This window comes from Talpa occidentalis, unplaced genomic scaffold (genome assembly GCF_014898055.3).
Source record: "Talpa occidentalis isolate TD23 unplaced genomic scaffold, MPIMG_talOcc4v2.1 talOcc4.3, whole genome shotgun sequence".
NCBI lineage: Eukaryota > Metazoa > Chordata > Mammalia > Eulipotyphla > Talpidae > Talpa > Talpa occidentalis.
The window spans coordinates 59,806,094-59,826,303 of record NW_023603184.1 but is presented as its reverse complement, the minus strand read 5'-3'; the positions used below and the strand labels follow the sequence as shown (position 1 = coordinate 59,826,303).

Here is a 20,210-nt window from a genome sequence, read left to right as displayed (position 1 = left end):
TTTCCTAGTCTATGTTTTTCCATATTTTTTTTTTTTTTGTTCTAAGCCTAGGTATGATCTTGTGAAGAGTGTATTGGGCCAATCTTTCTTTTTATCTAATCAGGTCATGTTGCATAAATTGGCAAATGTATACCCCTTTACATTTTGGGGTTACTTGTATGGTTGGGTTTGTGCCTGTCTCAATTTCTACCTGTTCAACTTTACTGTGATTGTGTTATTCTTTCTTATTCATTTACAGTACAGTGTAAAAAACATTAATAACTGGAACATTTTAAGCAGGAATGGATTTAACACTAGAAATGAATGGCTTATAAAATTGTTGCAGCATTTACAGAGTGAATTCTCCTTTGTGACTTTTATAATGATTCCCCATGCAATTGTGAGCTGATTAATGGGAAGCCATTACTACTGAGGCCAGGCTAGAGTCCAAAGGCAGCTGTGGCTCCAGTGCCACGTGACAATTCCCAAAGAGCAGGAGAAAATGCCTGAAAAATTGTGGCAGAGAACTTTTCATGTTCCGCTGACTTTGTTTGCCAGTAAAAGGAGACAAGGAAGGAAAATCAATCCTGATTCACTACAGTCTTCCAGATTCGTGAGCCATATCTAATTTCCAGAACATGAACTATGTCCAGAAACCTAGTTTATAGTTGGGTCTAGAAAATGCCAATTTTAGTTTCCAAAACAGTGGTAGAATGAGTCAATCAATAGGAACTGACTTCTAGATTGATTTTATGTTTATTTTCTATTTCATCCTCCTCCTATTAATAATTATTATTTTGTGTAAACAGTACTATTTTTAATTTATCAATGGAGTTACTAATTTGCGTATTCCTCTTTAATAATTCCTCTTTAAATAATTCTTTATTTTAGAAATTTCTGCACTCTATCAGAATTGGTGTCCTTTCTTAAGTGTTTTGAATTTCCTCTTGTAAGGACCCCATTGTCTGAAAACCTCTTCATTTCAGTTTTTGCTCTTGGAAGGTAGTTTTGCTAGACAGACAATTCAATATTGAAAGATATCCTCCCTCAGCTTTTGAAAGAATTATTCCGGTGTGTAACAGGGTCAGTTCACACTGGCTCAGAAGAACCTATTGTACACATCTCTGTCCAATTCTAGATTCAGTGATGTCATAATGGTATTGGAAGCTGGCCTTCCTGGGAGGGTTTTATACCCTGGGAATCAGCCATGCTACAAGTCAGAGCTCCCCTTTGCTAGTGAGTCAGTTTTAACACTCACCAGTACAAAATTGTACTCTTCTGTCTTCCACTATTGCTGTTGAGAATTTGGCTTTCAATCTGTCCTGTCTTTGAAGGAGTTTGATCATCTCCACCCCCAGTACTAAGCTCTTTTATTAGTGTTTGGCAAGTTAGTATTATTTTTTTAATTAAATTTTAATGATTTACCATTGATACTATATAAATTTGAGGGGGCAGCTTCATGACTCTATATGTAACTGAAGTTCACCTCACCCATCAACAATGTTCTAATGCCATTCCCACTGTCAAATTGACCTCCCCCACCCTATCCTCTATCCCTTCCCCTCCTTCTTTTGTAACCACCACCTTTTTTCAGAGTCTGAGTTATTTTTCTCATGATTTGTTAGTTCATTTATTTTGGTTGTTAATATTTCACATCTAACAGAATCCGTCTGATAACTGTTTCATTTTCTGACTTGTTTTGCACAGCATAATTACCTCATGTTCCATTCATGTTGTTGCAAAGGGTAAGATGTCATCTTCTTAATAGCCAAATGGTATTTCATCAATTATATATACCTCGACTTCTTTATCCATTTATGCCTATTGTTGGGCACTTAGGTTGTTTCCATATATTTGGGTATTGTGAAAAATGCTGCTATGATAGGGGAGTATGCATCTTTTTAGAAATTATGTTTTCACATTCTTCAGATTAATAACTAGAAATGGTATTGCTATGTCATAAAGTACTTCCAGTTTTAGTTTTGTTAAGAATCCCCATACCATCTTTCATATAGATTGCACCAGTTTACAGTTACATCAACAGATAATGAGGATTCCCTTTGTGTCACACCTTTGTCAATATATTGTTGTTTTCAGTCTGTGAGGTGATATCACATTGTGGTTTTAATTTGCATTTCCCAAATATTAGGTGAAGTTGAACATTTTTTCATGTTCCTGTTGACCATCTGTTTGTCTTCTTTGGGAAAATGCCTATTCAGATCTTCTGGCCATATTTTGATTGCGTTGACTCCTTTTTGTTGTTGAGATGTATGATTTCTTTGTATTTTTTCGATATTAAGATCTTATTAGATGTGTGATAAGCAAATATTTTCTCCCAGTCAGTTGGTTGCCTTTTTGTTTTTGTTGTGGTTTCTTTCAACATAAAAAAAAAAAAAGATTTTGAGTTTTACTTATTTTTGTTTTTGTTTCCTTTGCTGTTGGAGTTGTGTGAAATACATCTCTATGGTCAGTGTCCATAAGTGTATGATGTACATTTTCTTCTATGTATTTACCACTTTCAGGGCTTATTCCTAAGTCTTTAATCCATTTTAAATTGCCTTTCATGTGGTGTTAAATAATAATCTAGTTCCTTCTTTTCCCTATGTAGCTGTGAAAGTTTCCCAGCACCATCCATTTCTTTTCTCCTTTGTATCAACTTGCCTCCTTTGTTGTATATTAACTGTTCATATATGTAAAGGTTTATTTCTGGGCTTTCAGTTTTATTACATTGGTATGTATGTCTGTTTTGTTTCAATATTATAATACTCTTGATTATTATCATTTTATTGTATAGTTTGAAGATAGAGCAAGAAACATTTATTTTTCATTTTTCTCAGCATCACATTGGCTATTACATTCTTTTGCGGTTCATACACATTTTAGAATTGTTTGTTCTATTTCCTTGAAAAAAACACCATTGGGATTTTGAATGGATCACATTGAATCTGTAAATTTCATTAGGTAATTTAGCCATTTTAACAATACTTATTCTTCCAACCTATGAACTTGGAATATCTCTCTATTTCTTTGTGACTTTCATTATGTCATGTAGTTTTTAGAATACATGTTGTTATGTGTTGTGTCTCCACATGTTTGAAATCATTCCAGTTTTCTTTTTGTGGTTGCTATATTGCTTCATAACATCACAGTCAGAAAATACTTGATATGATTTGAATATTCATATATTTATTGAGACTTGTTATTTGTCCCAAGATATGATCTACCTTGAGAAGTTTTTTGTATATTTGAAAAGAATGCTCATTTCCTTTTGAATGGAAATTTCTGTAAATACCTATAAAGCCAATCTGATCAATTTCTTCATTTAAAGCCATTATTTCCTTTTTTTTTTTTTCTTTTTGGATGATCTATCCATTGATGTAAGTAGTGGATTGAGATCCTCTACTATTATTGTGTTTTTATCGATGTCTTCCATTATTAGGTATCTTATTAACTGCTTTATATATTTAACTGCATCTGTGTTGGATACATATCGATTAATAAGTTATTTTTTCTTGGTTAGTTGTTCCTTTGATCACTACATTGTGTCCACTTTTGTCTCTCATTACTATTTTTGTCCGAAAAACTATTTTATCAGATGAGAGTAGCCATTTCTGTCTTTTCTCTGTTATTGACTTCACATTCCTTATGCCAGTCTTTTACTATGAGTCTATGTTTGTTTATAGATCTGGGTCTCTTGTATGAATAATATAAATGAATCCTTATTTTTTATTCATTTTCCCCCTCTATATCTTTTGATCTATGAGTTTAGAAAGTTTACATTTAGGGTGATTATTGATTATTGCTATGTAGGGCTTAATTATTGCCAGTCTATCTCTTGTGTTTGGTTTGTTTTATATTTCTGATTTTTCTTTCTTCATATACCTTTCTTATCTGTATGGGTTTATTTTTGCATGATTTCCCATGGTGATTGTTTCAGTCTTTTTCATTTTATTTTCTAAGTGCTTCTATTCCATATTTTTGTTTTGTGGTTACTATGTGGGTTATATTATCTTTCTTTATCTAAACTTGTGCTTATATTAATTAACTTCATTGTTTCTGTCCTTTTTTTTTTACCCCCATTTAGTGTTTTGCAATTGTCCCATTTTATCCTCGATAATGGTTCTGATTCTGAATTATTAGTTTACACTTTGCTCAAGGTTTTGTGCTTTTTGTTTGTTTCCATGTAAAATAATATAATGAATAATATTTATTATAGGGCAGGTTGGTGGTGGCAAATTTTATTGACTTGTTTTTCAGGGAAAACCTTTATCCATCATATTTGAATGATAGTTTAGCAGGGTAGAATATTCTGAGCTGGTGGTATTATTTTTTATAATTGAGAATGTGTCATTCTACGCTCTCCTAGCCTGTAGAGTTTTTGCTAAAATATCTGATAATAGCCCATCTGGATGTCTTTTATGTTTTTTTACTGGCCACCCCCAACCCTAGAGGAATTTAATATTTTTCTTTATCACTGACATTGATAATTTAATGATTATTTGTCTTGATGGTTGTCTTTTGTATTTAGAAATTGGGGGTTCTATCATCCTCCTGGACTTGTATGTTTATTTCTTTCATGAGGTTTGGGAAGTTAGCAGCTATTGTTTCTTTAGCAGTCTGTCTGTTATATATGCTCTCTCTTTACCTTTTGTCGTGCTCGAATTTTTGTTTCTTCTTTGCTTTGTTCTGTGTCAGATTGCATTTGATGTATGTTGTTGATTTTCATCATAATAGTTATTTTAAATTCTTTCCAATAGACTTCCCATTTCAGTAAATCAATATCTGAAGACTTACCTTTTTCATTCACTTTGCAACAGGATTTTACTTATTTTGAAATTTGCTATTTTTTCAGTAGGTGGCACTGTGGCTCTAGTTTTAGAGTTTAGTTTTGATTGTTTAGGGCCTACATGTTCACAGGGGGCAAAGTAAACAATTTGGGGAATTTTCCCTCATTTGCCATCTTAAGGGAGAGAACCGGCTTTGATGTAAAATCCCTAAATATATTCACCTCTCTCCTGTGTCCCAAACTATTCTCAATCTGAACACACAGTCTGTGACCCAAATCATTCCTCCAGACCTGGCCACAGATATCTTTAGTTGTTTAGTGGCTACAAAGACAGACTTCTTTGGACCTTTAAGGTACAAGATGGGATTAGTTAGGTTGTCATGCTTGTTTCTGTGAAATTGCTGAGTTTCAATGACACCCACCCTCGACTGTAGTGTAGGTCTTTCTCTACTCCAAGGGGGAGCACTCTGAAGTCCTGGAAAATTGTATGTCCTCAAAGCCATGCCCCTTGCTTTATATGCTGCCCACATCGCCATGACTGTGTGCACATCTGCCTTGAGTGGTAGCACTGAGTTTGTATTCAGTAGTGGCAGCAGCTTAACTCTGAAGATAGACTTCTCTGGTTCTACTAGGCACAAGTGTAGGGGCCTCAGTCTCCCACTCCCTTCCTGCAAAAATCACTGCATTTCATTATCTGTTTTTAGAACCTTCCTTCTGGAGGCAGCATGGGTCTTAATAATGGAATTCACTGGAGTACTGAAGATGTGTGTGACACTCACCCTGCTTGTTGTGTGATCCATAATTATGTGGCTATGTACTCTGCTGTGGCTGTTTTTACAGTTTCAACATCCTCCCCCTCCCAGTTCTGCAAATATCAAATAGTCTTTTGGTTAGCAACCGTCAAAAAATGCAGATGAATGAATAATCAAGCATCATCTTTGAGAAACAGATGCAAGATGCATGAGATATTTAGTTGATATCTGGTTATGTGTTTAAGGTATATATTCCTGAGGTGGTAGACTTTCTCATATTTTCTGGTGTTTTGCTACTATGTATGTTGTTGTAGATTCCCTTTTAAGTATCATTTTTGATTTTTTTATGTTTCCTGTATCTTTTCATATGCATAGTGTTCATATGCATATCCTCAAAAAGTCTTGGAATATTAAATAGCATTTCTTCATTATTCTGTATTCGGTTATTTTAGACAAATTATAAAATTCTAAATCTATTCTCATCTCTCCTCCCATCGTTTTATAGTAAGTTTTATCTTTGTCTCACTATACTGTTTTCTGGGCAATTATTTGTTTTGTTTTTCATATTTACTAGGTCACTCTTTATTATCTCATTAAACCCACTCTGAGTTTTTTTTCATAGATTATGTGTGTTATTTCTAAAAGTAAAATTTTGTTGGTTTTCAGCAATGGTTGTTAATTTAGCCTGTTGTTTTCTCACATTTATTCCACCTTTGCATGTTTATAAATATTCCATTAATAGCTATTGAATATTTTGTCTCTCAAAGGCTCAATTATCTGAAGTTTTTAGGGATCTAAAAATGTTGCTTTGTGTTTTTAACACTCTCTTATGGTAGTTTATTCTATTATGATCTGTGTGTGTGTGTGTCTGTGTATGCAGATGTGTGTGTGTGAGAGAGAAAGAGAGGGAGGGAAATAGGGGGAGAGAAAGAGAGAGAAAGAGAAAGAGAGAAAGCCCACTTATGTTGAAAAATTGGGAAAATTTCCTTTAGGCAGGATTTTTATTTCCTTTTGCCAGATGCCAGGAAGTGCTACCAGTTTAGGGTTATTTTATTTTCATATTTTGGATTTTTTTCTGAATAGAGGGGGTATAAATTTGAGTTCCAGGCCTAAATGGGTACCCAGCCTGGGACTTCATATTGAACTCTCAGTAGAAATATTAAAATTAATTTCTTATCATTATATTATTATTGTTGTTACTTATTTTCCAATTCAGAGCCACATTGGAAGTGGACAAGTTTTATATCCCCCTTTATTGTTAGGTGACTTTTGTTTTCTAGTGTACTTTTCACTAAAGCTTGATGTTATGAGACTCTCAGATTCAACATTTTCACTTGGCAAAGGCTTACGGATCTGGTTTCCAATTCTTCAAGTTGGTTCAGGTATAAAATCGTAAAAATCCTTCCAAAATTTACCATCATGTTTTGTTTTTACTTGAAACTCAGGAAGACATTAAACATGTTTATTGGCTTTAATGAAGCATAATTACTTTTTAGAGTATCTTGCTTATTATATTTTCTGTGCTACCCAACTGTATCTTGGATCATTTAATCTTTACTTCAACCAAATCAGAAGAATCTTGTCTTTGGTAGGAGAAACAATTAGACTCTATGATCACAAGAACCAGACATTTTCATGGTGCTTGCTTTGTGCAGTGGAAGTTCTAGAAACATCCTCTCATTTAAAATTTCTCTTCATTAATCTTGCCACTGTATATGACATTCCTGTGACCTTACCATCTTTAGAATTAAGACCACACATAAGGCTGAAAGAGACATTTTAAAATGAGGTATTAAATTATTTAGATATACCTCATCAGTTTTTTTGTGGATTCTCTGTGGGGAAATATATTGATAGAAAATAATTTAGTTGGGGTTGAAGAACACCCAAAAGCATTTCTCCATTATGCAATTGTAACAGCCTTCTACCTGCTGGCCTTCATTCCCATTCAAACTACTGCTATACAGGAAGGTTTGGGCCCAACTTAAACTCAACACTTTTGCTCTCTGAAGTATCTCTAACTAGAGCTGAAGAAACATGAACATCAGGTTAATTTTTTTTAGAAAAAATGCTAATACTGATAGCCTTTTGGAAGTTAACCTCATGTATTAGAAAGAGTAAGGAGGAGGGATAGGGGATTTAGAAAGGGATCATGCAGAAATGAAAATGGCATTGGTGATAAATGCAACACTGCTTCACAATTTTACAAAAGTTTGGTACTCTGTTGGACATTTTCAACTCTAAAGCAAGGATTTGCAAGCATTTTTTCACAGTAGACACCAAGAGTAAACCTTTACAGTAAATCTGTTAACTCTGTTTTCTTTAGCACCATTAACAACATTCTATTTAAAACAAGAATATGTTTGTTCTTTTCCTTAAAGGGAAGGGCCACCTCACCATTCTAGAGGGTAGTGATTTTAGTATACACTCGTGCCAGCCATGGTGCTATATGGTATCCGCTACATGCATATCCTGATGAATAAAACAGTGTTCTTCCTAGAATTCCTTTGATTTAAAGATTAGTCCATGAAGATAGGAGATAAAATCACTGGCATGAAAACTGCATTCTAGGAGCTTGCCTATAGTAAGTCATGGTGTATTGCTAGGTTTATTCCTTGGTTTGATGATATTCCTTAAGTTTTAAGTAAGACATTGAATCTTGCCTATTGCAACAATTGGTGTAAGAGAGAAATTACTTAAAAAGTAAAATAGAGAATACATATTTATAGGAAAGTCACTTTCTTGTTAAAGGTACTCTGGTCTTGGAAAATCATTTAGTTCTTAAAAAAAAAAATAGACATATGTCCCTTTGAATCAATTAATATAGCTTACCTGTGTGTTTCTATGTCTACTTAAGTTGACCCTGACACAAGAACATGGCCACTCATATAGATTAATGAATTCAAATGTTTGAAAATTCTAAAAGAAAAAACAAAAAAAAAAAAAAACCCTTATTTTTCCCCAGTCCTGCTTTCCCCTACTTTCCCATGCCAAAAAAAAAAAAAAGAAAGAAAAAAAATCATTACATTTCATTGTGAAAAGAAAAAAGCTATTTTTGATAGAACTGTAATGTAAAGAATAATTATAACTACCACCACCACCACCACCACTACTACATTATTTTCTTTTTTTCCTGAAAACAATGCAGATTAAAGAGGTGGAAAGAGGTTACTGTTTAGGTGGAAAGGAATTTTAGTACTGATTTTAAACGGCAACTCCCAAATTCTTTAAAGACATTTGAATGAGATTTGCACTCAGCGCATGCTCACAGGAATATTTGTTTATGCAGCCAGCATTTATTAATTCCCTGCCTTCTTTCCAGTTTGATAGGCAAAAACTCATACTTGGTAGAGGCTTTTTTCTTCGACTGTGATGACTGTTTGCCCTTGTAGATTTAAACATTGCTTGACCCCGAGAAGCCACAGAGATATTGGAATTTTTTTTTCAAACTGCATAAAACCCAGTTAATCTGGAAATTACAGGGGACTTGGTCTGTTCAGACAAAGTGAGTTCTGAATGTGTCTATTGAACAAGATTCATTAATTCTCCCCAATCCCTCAGTTTTCAACTGCCAGCCTTTTATGTCTTCTGCCACAGCAGAGTATTATTGAATGAACACCCCAGTTGTTTTTATCTTAAATCATCATCCAGTCTTGTTGAAAATGGGTTGATGCCAGTTTCAGAAAGCTCAGTACAGTTTATATATATAAATGAAAGATGTGTCCCTCAATGTACAGTTTTTAGAAGACATTTACTCTAATTTCTCTTCAAATTTGTGCACAGTTGTGTGACCCCTTTTATGATTCAAGTCTGGTACAGTGATATAAAACCAAGAAGCAAATTATCAAATGAAATGCACTCATCTTTTTAGAGACAAACTCGCTTTTGTTTTACTTTCTCCTTGCAATTACCCAAGTATGGCCATGATGAAGTTCTCTAATCTGTCTATAGTCACTTGTTGGTATATGAAGATGGGAACAATTCATTTAATTCATAGGCCACTGGAAGGATTCAGTGAGACAGAGTATGCTAAGTTTTTGATATTTTGTGTGTACTCAGTGAATGTTACTTTAAACAGTTTTTTTTTTTAAATTTTTAAAGGTTGTGGATTATAAAACTAACATCCAGAGGCACGCAAGTGTGTTCTAAACGAGTGATTCCAAACTATGGTGAGTCTTGAGGACTCACTATCATTGAGAGCTCTTTCAAGTGCTTATAAATCTTAGACCAGCTAAAACAGTGATAACAATAGAGAATATAATTGTATAGGAAAAAGGAAGGTTCAAATTGTAAGTTTTGCTGCAGGCACAGTAAGGTTAGTTAGAAGCCCAAGTTTGAGATTCAGTCTTTGTCAATTTGTCTGTGTCTCTTACCCTGCTTTTGACTTGGTTCACCTCTCTGTGGGACTTCATTCTCAGGCAGGCCTTCAGTAGAAATAAAGGTGAAATCAGTGACTTCATGCTTAATTACTACTAACTATTCCAGTGACCCTGCTGGAAAGAAAGCCGCTCATTTCTAACATTTCCAGAAAAGTCCTAAATTGAGTCTCAAATGACCAATTTGTGTCAAGTGACAATCCACCTGATTATGATGTCTAAATTATTAGAATACACTGACTGGTCATGCCTGGAATGTGCACTGGTCAGCTCAATAATAACAGCAGATGTTGATGACATGGAAAAACTACTTGTCAAAAGGAAGCCAAGGTGTTCTTTCCAGAGATAAGATGGATTGTTAAGAAAAAGAAACAATAATCCAATAATACCACTGCTTTTTTCTCATTTGCAATCTGCTGTCCTTTTTTAGCAGGATGGAAGGGGATACAGTTTCATAGGGCAGGCTAGGGACTGCAGAATTTTGGGATTGCACTAGGCTTGTGTGCATCAGCAATGCAAGGAGGTTGCCACAGCCAAGACAAAACTGGATTTTTTTTTCCTTCTTCTACTTCTTATTTTATTTTATTTATGCATACAAAAACTGGGGTGTAGGCCAGAGGGGTAGGTAGTGAGAAGATTCACCAGAAACATATTGGGGAGCAGAACAGGGAGATGTACTGACATACACTGCTTAGAAGAGCAGCAGACGAGACAGGAGAGGTCTGCTCCACCATGTGGGTTAGCTCCCTGCCTGGGATTGAACTCCAGCCACAGTGGCTGGTGATAACTTGATGCACAGAGACTTTAACCCCTGCACCACCAGGAAGACCCAAAAAAAGATGGATTTTTTTTTTTTTTTAGGCAATTTGTGTTATTTTCTTTGGGACAAGAGATTCCTCTGAAGAATTATTTCATTTCAAATGCATAACTTTCTTAAGTAATGTTTCCCTTTGTTTATGAGCATGCCCATTTCTTGAGTATATGAATCAGTCTCCAAACCACAGTCCCTACTGGCTCAAATTCTAATATTACATATAATTGTCTCATATTATATCCAGACTTGTCTTAATGATACTATGTCTCTGAATAATAAAATATATTGCATTCAATAATCTAATCTGACCTTCTGTTAATGTGTTTTAAAGCATCCTGAAATATCAAATTTCAATAATCATCCCAACTTCCTAAATATGTCTTGCACCTTTTGACTTGAAGATAATCAACAGTGAATGGCACTTGGGCTATATGGGATTTGTTATTGTTTCTCTTAAAAATAATGAACTATACTTTTCCCCATGGAGAAATTCAATGTATGATTTTGTTCCACCTCGTGCAGTAGGCCTGTATGTTATCTTCTGATTTAAAAAGCAATTTTACTTTTTTACTTTTAATGAATTACTTCATGATAAGAGATCAGACCTCCCCCATGTTCTGTACTGCTGTGTAAAAGTCAAGTCTGTGTGTGTGTTTTGGTAAGAGTGAAAGCATACTTTGAACAGCATGCCCCCAAGTTACTCATTTATTATAATCCTTTATCTTATCTGTCTATAATTTTGGGTAAGAACTGAAGGGAAAGTATGTATGCCTTGTTGGTCCAACATACAATCTGTTCTAATCTATTTCACAGAGGGCTGGCCTTCTAAGGAAGTACCAGAATTAACACATTGTTGCTGAGTTTATGTTAGCGAAGGGTGTTTCCTGTGTTCTATAAAAGGTCAGATGACATGACTGTTATTAATTAGTGTTCATTACATTGAGATGATTATTACTTTATTTTTATTTTTGTTTTTATTTATACAAGCACTGGGTACAGTCAGAAGCACGGGAGGGTGAGAGGATTCACCGGAGCCAGAGCGGGGAACAGAACAGGCAGACCAATGAAATACACTGCTGAGGGGAGCAGCGGGCATGGCAGGAGAGGTCTGTGCGCCATCTGGGAGCCCTGCTGGAGGCCAGGGATTGAACTGGCACTGCAGAGGCTGCAGGCAGCTTCGCAGTCCAGCGCTCAACCTCTGTGCAACCAGGGGAGGCCATGATTGAGTATTATTATGGTCCAGGCAAGAGTCCATAGTGATACCTAAAGCAAAAACACTGTCCCTATTCTAACAATCCTGCCTGCTTGGAAGGTCTTCCTCTTTCAAAGGAAAGCTGTCTGGATGAGGTAGGGAGTGTTAAAGTTTTTTAGGATTATACGCTATCTCTTTCAGGCTGTGCTAAATATTAGATTTTTCTCACTAATGTAATAATGATATTCCTAGTTATTATAGCATATCAATATTATGATAATTGATAGTTTTTAGTATTAGTATTTAATAATATACTTGTTCCATGCTACATCTAAATTCTTATTTTTTTTTTAAAGATTTATTTTATTCATACAAGTGTTGGGATACAGGCCAGATGTGCAGGAGTGTGAGAGGAGTCACCAGAGACAGAGCGGGGAACAGAGTAGGCAGACTGATGAAACACACTGCTGCGGGGAGCAGTGAGTGAGACAGGAGAGGTCTGCCGCGCTTTGTGGGAATCTCCCCGGCCAGGCAGGATCGAACCTGCGCTACAGAGGTTGCGGACAGCTTCCCAGCACTGTGCTTAACCCGCTGCGCCATCAGGGAGGCCCTTGTTGCCTTTACCTCTGGATTTTCCCTTATTCCTCCAAGGCTTTTCCTATTCTAGTCTGACCATAAGGGCTCTCTGCTTGCTCTGTGCCTCAATAGGGTGCACAAAAGGAGGTTAAGGAGGGGCAATAGCAAGTTTATTATAGGTCAAGATTTGGAATATGTCCTGGGTTTGAATCATAACTCTAGCACTGACTAATTGACCTGGAAAATTATGCAATTCTGTGAACTTCACTTTTCTCAACTGGAATATAAATATGTATTATTACAATGCCTGCTCTTTGGAAGAGCAGGTGATAATGAAGATAAAGTGGCTAGCATGATGCCTGGCATAGAATAATATCTCAATGAACATTTACAATAGCAGTTATAATTGTAATGATAATATTAGCAATAATAACAAATGCAAGAAGTCACCCCAAGAAGTCACCTCAGCTCCTTTTCCTTTTTCTGTGCTTTAATAATAATTTAATACCTGATACAATAGACAATGAAGAAAATTTGTTCATTAGGAAGCAAACTTTCATCATATCCTTTTAATTTATGTATCATAACAATGTTCTCATCCATGATAAAGTAAAAGTTCACCCTTGAGCAATATGAGGGTTTAAGGGTGCTGATGCCCCCCACAAACATGAAAATACACTGTATTACTTTTGACTGAGTCAAAATTTAACTACCAATAACCTGTGTTGACCAGAGCAGTCGATTGCATGTATTTTGTATTCTTTTTGTATTATATCCCACATTGATACAATAATGTAAGCTAGAGAGAAGAAGTTTTTTTTTTAAGATTTATTCATTTATCTATACATACAAGCACTGGGTACAGTCAGAAGTGCGGGAGGGTGAGAGAATTCACCAGAGCCAGAGCAGGGAACAGAACAGGCAGACTGATGAAATACACTGCTGAGGGGAGCAGTGGGTGCGTCAAGAGAGGTCTGTCGCCTCATGTGGGACTCTTGCCGGTGGCCGGGGATCGAACCGGTGCTGCAGAGGCTGCGGGCAGCTTCACAGCCCAGTGCTCAAATGCTGCGCCATCAGGGGAGGCCCAGAGAAGAAAACATTTTAAGAAAATCACAAGGAAAATAAATATGTTTACAGCACTATACTATATTTATTGTTATAGTAAGTTTGCATCATCTGTTTGTAAGAAAATCTACATGTAAGTTGACCTTTGTAGTTTTTACCTGTTTTATTCATGCATCAATTATATTAGCAAAATAATCCAATCAACTCAAGCAATTTCCCCTTGACCACTCATTGCCAAGAAAATGTACTTAATGTAAAAGTTTGGCTCTTTGAGACAAGCTCATTAATTAGGGGAGGTATTAAAGAATCAGGTTAAAAAGTGGCCTTTAAGATCAGATGGTCTCAGTACAAATCCAAATTCCACTAATGATTAATTGTTTGACCTACTTTAATTTTTAAATTACTTTTTAATTGAGATAACAATGGGTTTCTTTTAAGAATGGCAATGGACTCTAATTTTCAGGCCTAAAGGAAGGGAATTAAGAAAAACAACTGCTCACAACTTGCCTAACAAGCATTCTTTTCACTTTTTCTTCCTTTTGGGGGGCAATAAATAGGCAATATTGCCATTGAGATTAACTAATACATAATAAACAGTGAAGATTTTGATGTGGTCAGTTCTTAGTTCGATGCAGTAAAGAGTTAAGCCAGACCACACCTACCTGGCATTACTTTATGTTCTCAGGAGTAAATATGTCACTCATGGGTTTTCAGTGTGATCCTTGGTAGATGAACTAAGTTCAAAAGCGTGAGACCAGTCATATTATGAACCTTACCCCCATCCCTACCCATTCTCATTATGTTAGATAAATACCCCATAATGTTTCTTGCAGGAAAATAACTTATAAAGTAAAAATATTGGTGCTATGTAAACCAAAATTCCATCACATCACAAATGAATAGATTCAAAGTCATAGAATGAGCTTCAGCTAGATCTTGAATGAGGCTCTCCATGCATCCTGTGCACTGTGTTTTCTTACAGTCATGTCTGGCAGCAGGTGGAAAATGCATGGGTTTGGGATCAGACAGTTCAGAACACAAATCCCATAATGGTTACTTACGAGCTATGCCACTCATATTCACTTCACCTATTTGAGTCCCAGTTTCCTCGTCTATAACAGAGCAGTAATATTGGCTGTGTCATTTTGTTATGAAGATGAGAGATAAGGTGCGTAAAGCACTTGGCACAAAGCAGTTTTTGAAAACAGCAGCAGTTGTTAAAAAAATCATAGAACCATTCTGTCCATTGATTTTTATGGCTGATATTCCTTTTCCTTGCCAATGGCGCTGCTATTGATTTGCTTACCCTTTGCCTGGGGAATCTGGGGCAATGTTATAAAATGTCAATGTTGACAAGGTAATGAAGTGCTGAGGACCCAAGCTAAAAGTAATGAACTGTCTGCAGCAGTCTTTTAGGTATCTCTTCCAGACTTAGTGAAAATGGAAGCACCTACCTGGTCAGAAGCTAAAGGGAACAAGTGGGACAAGCACAGATGAGAATTCCTGGGGTTTTCCATGGAGAAGGAGAGGAAATCAAGGCTCAAAGAGGGTCATATGGCCGTCAGTTACTCATTTAGTGTATTGTGATTGTATATTTGGAAGATAGTATAATGATAACAAATTGTCAAAGCAGATTCAAGTAGCATGGAGTTCATTGCCACTTAGGAGTGAGTATAAGACATCTATTTCTCAGATCTGACCTGAGTCCCTGGATTTTCCCATTTCACTTCCTTAAGGAATATTGAAAATGATCTGGTGTTGGGATTTTGTTAACAGGCAGATAGAAAGTCACACCAGGACCCCCAAACTTGCATGCTCTAAAGAGATTCTGCCATCTACCACCAAAAGTCAAAGCACATTTTTAGTGTGAAAGATCTTTAATAGAATCACTGTGCACAGAGAGGAAAGACAAGAAATAATTTATTTTCCTAATGAAACACCCCAAAGTTAACCGTCCCCTCGTGGGTAAATACCCAGTTAAACACAGTTGGCCCAAAGAGAGGCCAATGAAGCCCCAAACTTTGCCATAAGTCTAAGGCACCTTTTACTGGGGAACCATAGAAAAGGAGCAAAAAGGGCCAGGCGAGTTTAGGATGAAAGAAGCAAAATTAATATCCTAATCAAAATAAAGACTGCCATTGTCAGCCTCCCCACATCACTTCCAGGTGACATGTGGGTTTCTCTCCTTCACCAAATGTTATATAGCTTCACCTGGCAGCTCAGTTCCATCCCTCATTAGGTGGGGCAGGGAACCTGGAACCTCCTCTTTTAAAGAAGATTCCTCTGTTACAATTTGAGACCCACATCTAATATACTGATATCCTCAAACTTTTGTTTGATAAGGAGTTATATTGCTTGCCTTCCAGTGAAGAGGACGAAAAAGTAAATTATCATACTTAGAAAATTTTGAGTTCATCCCTAAAAATATATTGCTGCCTATTTAATTTACCCCATCATTTGGATATGTGCTTTATCTTTCACATTTCTGTCCTTACTTTTTACAAAATGTATCTAATGACTATAAACTTTGCATAAATTCATGTCTGTCTTAAATGATTAATATTATAAAAGTGTATGGAATTAGAAAAGTTACTTCCTAGTATTATTCACAGATAATGTATTCAATGCATGCCTTTTGAGTCCTATTATTTACCAGCCAAGATATTAAGTGAAACTGAGAAAATTTTAAAGAAGTATAGCCTAGGGATGGTTGCCCCCAATGCAATAAAACTATATCTATAGAGATCAGACTCTTATTTAATAATTTTGATAAGTGTTATGCAGATGAAGTGTGCTTAGGATTCAATAGAGGGGCCTCTCTGGTGACCTAGTGGTTAAGTCTCAGTGCTATCACTATGAGGGCCTGAATTCAATTACTGGCCGGGGAGGTGGCCCACATATGGTTCAGCAGACCTCTCCTGCTGCTCCCCTCAGCAGTGTATTTCAATAGATCTGCCTGTTCTGCTCCCCACTCTGTCTCTGAATCATCTCACCCCCTGCACCTCTAGTCTACAACCCAGTTCTTCTATGCAAAAATAAATAAAATCTTTTTTTAAAAAAATAGAATCATTAGAGGAGGAGACCATTCTTAGCTAACATGATCCTGAATAGTGTTGTCAAGGAGGTCACCCTGACCCTAGCCTTGGTCTCAACAGTGGGAGTGCCTTTTGGAAGGAGGGATATTATGAACCAGTTAGATAGGAGGAAAGCAAAGATAGCATAGTAGGAACAGTAACCAGATCATCTTCTGATGGCCTTGTTCGCACAGGAGAGTAAAAAGGATTAAGAAATAGATGAAAATTAAGTGAGAAGCATTGTGCAGGGGACCTCCAGGGCAGACTTCATGATGCACATGGGAGAAACCCCCTAAAGGGAACTCTAATGGTGAAAGCTGCTGTTTGATCTTTTGTGGGTGCCATCTGCATGGCGAAGAAAGTTGAGTGGCATTGAGGTTGTATCAGTCATATTTACTCTACAGGTAGGAATGGACATGAGTCTGGTCCAGAAGGATAGTAATGGGACTGGGAACAGGGGCAGGTGAAAATTATGAAATGGGAAATAGGAGATCTGGGTTATTCACTAGTCTGTGTGCAGAAGCATTAAGTGGGGTGAGCTGAAGAAAACTGGAGAACGGCAGCTTTAACTCGGCCACTGCAGAGAGAAGTCAAACAATTCTGGATCAGCTCCTGTGTTTTCTAACATGCGACCCACATGACAGTGGACATTAAAGCTAATTCTTGAGACTCTTCCCTTAAGCCAGCACTCCAGGCCTGCTCAACTGCTTCTGGATGCCTTAAATCTCATCCAGGGCAGCAGTAAGAGCCACAGCACAGGTAATGCTGGAGAAAGTACAAAGTAAAACTCTTACAGGGATGATTTCCACATTAGTCCACCACTGCGTAGGGCACATCTCTCTCCCTTTGAGTTTGCCAGTAATTCCCTGCCTTGTATTTCTTATCTGTGCATGTGGCTGTTTCCCTGGGGGCAATTGTAGCAGGAACTTTCTGTTATTCATATTCTTATCTCCGCCATCACACAACACGGGACTTTGTGTTCTGTCTGTTCTCCCTGTGTGTTTTACAGTGCAGTGTCTTTAATGAGTGCAGGATAATGTGTCTGTTTGCCATTGAAGAGGAAATCACCTGTGCTTGTGTTTCCGATTCTATGAACCCACTATGGTGACCAACCATTCTGATCTGCCAAGGACCAGGGGGTTTTCAGGGACCTGGGTTATCAGGGATAAAACTGAAACAGACTTTGGCAAACAGGGCCATCAGTCACCTTAAGCCATGTTTAGTTTAGGGTTTGAATAGTTTAATGGAACGGGACTCAGGGATTTAAATGCTAGAAGAGCAATAGAGTGTCCTGTATTTAACAGTCACGGCTGAGCCCGGCGGCCATCACCCCAGCAGGTATGCCACGAGTGGACCAGGTGATTATGAAGAAAGAGTAAAATGAAGCAGTCAGCCCACCACCTAACACATACTAAGCCCCTGCTGCAATGCCCCTCCCAGCAGCCACATGTGCTGAGATGGCTGTGTGGCTCTTTCTGCCCTTAAAAGTCCAGGGGACTGAATAGGGACAAAATAAATATACATAAGTAGTAATTACAGAAGCAATTGATCTATCAGTTACAGAAAGTGGATCCTGAAGTGCATTCTAAAAGAAAAAAAGAAATCAAAAGTAAAACGATAACAGGATACAGAATCCCTGCCGATCCTGGGTAGAGCGTCAAACCCTTGTTTATGAGCACATCATTTCAAGCTTAGGCAAGCCCGGTATCTTTCCACTGGAAAGATGCCATGCAAACACATAGGGGTTAAGTGCAATCCATCAACTGTTCTGTATCTTTGAATGGGATGCCTCATTTTATCTTCTATTCTAGCAAAAGCTCACACTGTCTTGGACCCTGTGGAGGTTACATTTGCCGTGGGGTAGGACTTGAATCCTTGGTTATATGTGACAATAGATTGACTCTTCTGAGATTTGAATGGACATCTTTACTTGTGGGAAGCAAGCTTAGCTTTTGGAAGGTTTCAAGGTTATCTTTTCTTATTGTTCTGAGTACATGAGTGGCCTCTGCATGTGTGTGCATGGGCTCTGCTTTCTCTGCATAGATGCTTTGCCAAAGTTGCTTTTTCTCTGTTACATCATTTCATTTGACTCATTCCTACTAGTGGGCTTCTTTAGATTTCTGATGATTCTAGGCTTGCTGTTCATATTTAAGAAGGGGGTGGCTAGACTGCATTGATTAGAAATGATTCTGGGCCTCCCTGGTGGCGCAGCGGTTGAGCACTGGGTTGCGAAGCTGCCCGCAGCCTCTGCAGCGCCAGTTCGATCCCCGGCTGCTCCCCGGCCACAGGAGGAGGGTCCCACATGGTGCACAGACCTCTCCTGCCGCCCCCTGCTCCCCTCAGCAGTGTACTTCGGTCCTTCTGCCTGCTCTGCTCCCCGCTCTGGCTCTGGTAAATTCTCTCACCCTCCCGCGCTTCTAACTGTACCCAGTGCATGTATAAACAAAACAAACAAACAAACAAACAAATAAATAAAACATACCTCTATTTAAAAAAAAATAATAAAAAAAAGAAATGATTCTGAAGGATATGACAGCCCTATAATTAGAGAAAATTGAACTTGGTTTTTAGGTCATTCTTGGGATGGGCGTTTTTTCTACAAAGGCATTTCTATTCTGTAAGAGAGTCAGAGGTTCTGAAAGTCCTGCTGGGAAAGTTGGTCGGTCCCATTACGTATTCAGAAAACTTTTTATTTCCTTTATTCAGTGAGCAACTGTGGTCTCAGCTGTGGGCATTCGCTTTGCCTGAGTGTGACAACCCTGCAATCTCATACACATATTTATTCATTTTTCTAAGAAATATGGGTAGCTGAATTTCCAAACTGGAGTGTGTGGCACTAAATTCTCTTTCTCTGGGATTTCTATCTTTATGAGGGATTGGCTACAAAAGTTGACTCAGAGAGGACACTGGCCACATATTCCAAATTTAAAGTCCATTCTGATTCAACCATGAAGCCCAACTAGTAGGAGATTATATATTGAGATTTCTTGCAAAGAATTGGATTACATGAGTGGAGACCAGGTACGATGCCATACATCTGTAGGGCAGGCATCAGGAAGTGCTTTTTGGAGCTCAGGACTGCACTACTTCTGGTGGGATTTTATTTTATGGGAACCCTAATAACCACTCTGTTCTTAAGTCATAAAGACTGAATTATCCCCACCCAGACTATCTAAGGTAATCATGCAATGAGTTACAGATTCTATACACAGCTAACAAAACACCTTCATAGAAAGAAGCACCTGGATTAATGTTTGCTGGAATAACGGGACTTTAGCCAAGCCACATTGACACATCAATAGACCATAACAGCACCTTCTTTGTAAATTTTTGTGTGGAAGTAAAATTTACATAACATGAAAGTAACCATTCCAAAGTATAGTGTTCAGTTATATTTAGTATATTCACAATGATGTTCATTCAATACTTGTATCTCATTCCAAAACATACCCCACAAGAAGATCCTGTACCCAGTAAGCAGTCAGTTCCCACTCCCATATTCTCTGTACCCCTGGCAAACCCTAATCAGTTTCTCTGTTGACTTGCCTATTCAGGAAATTTCATACAAATTAAACCATACAATTTATGACCCTTTG

At 37.3% G+C, this 20,210-nt stretch overlaps 1 protein-coding gene across 3 annotated transcripts in view; it reads left to right on the top strand.

Annotated features, from left to right (window-relative positions):
- The window catches only part of CNTNAP5 (contactin associated protein family member 5), an 831,834-nt gene that overhangs the window by 777,703 nt on the left and 33,921 nt on the right, over positions 1 to 20,210 (top strand). The gene's annotated exons all lie outside the window — the stretch shown is intronic.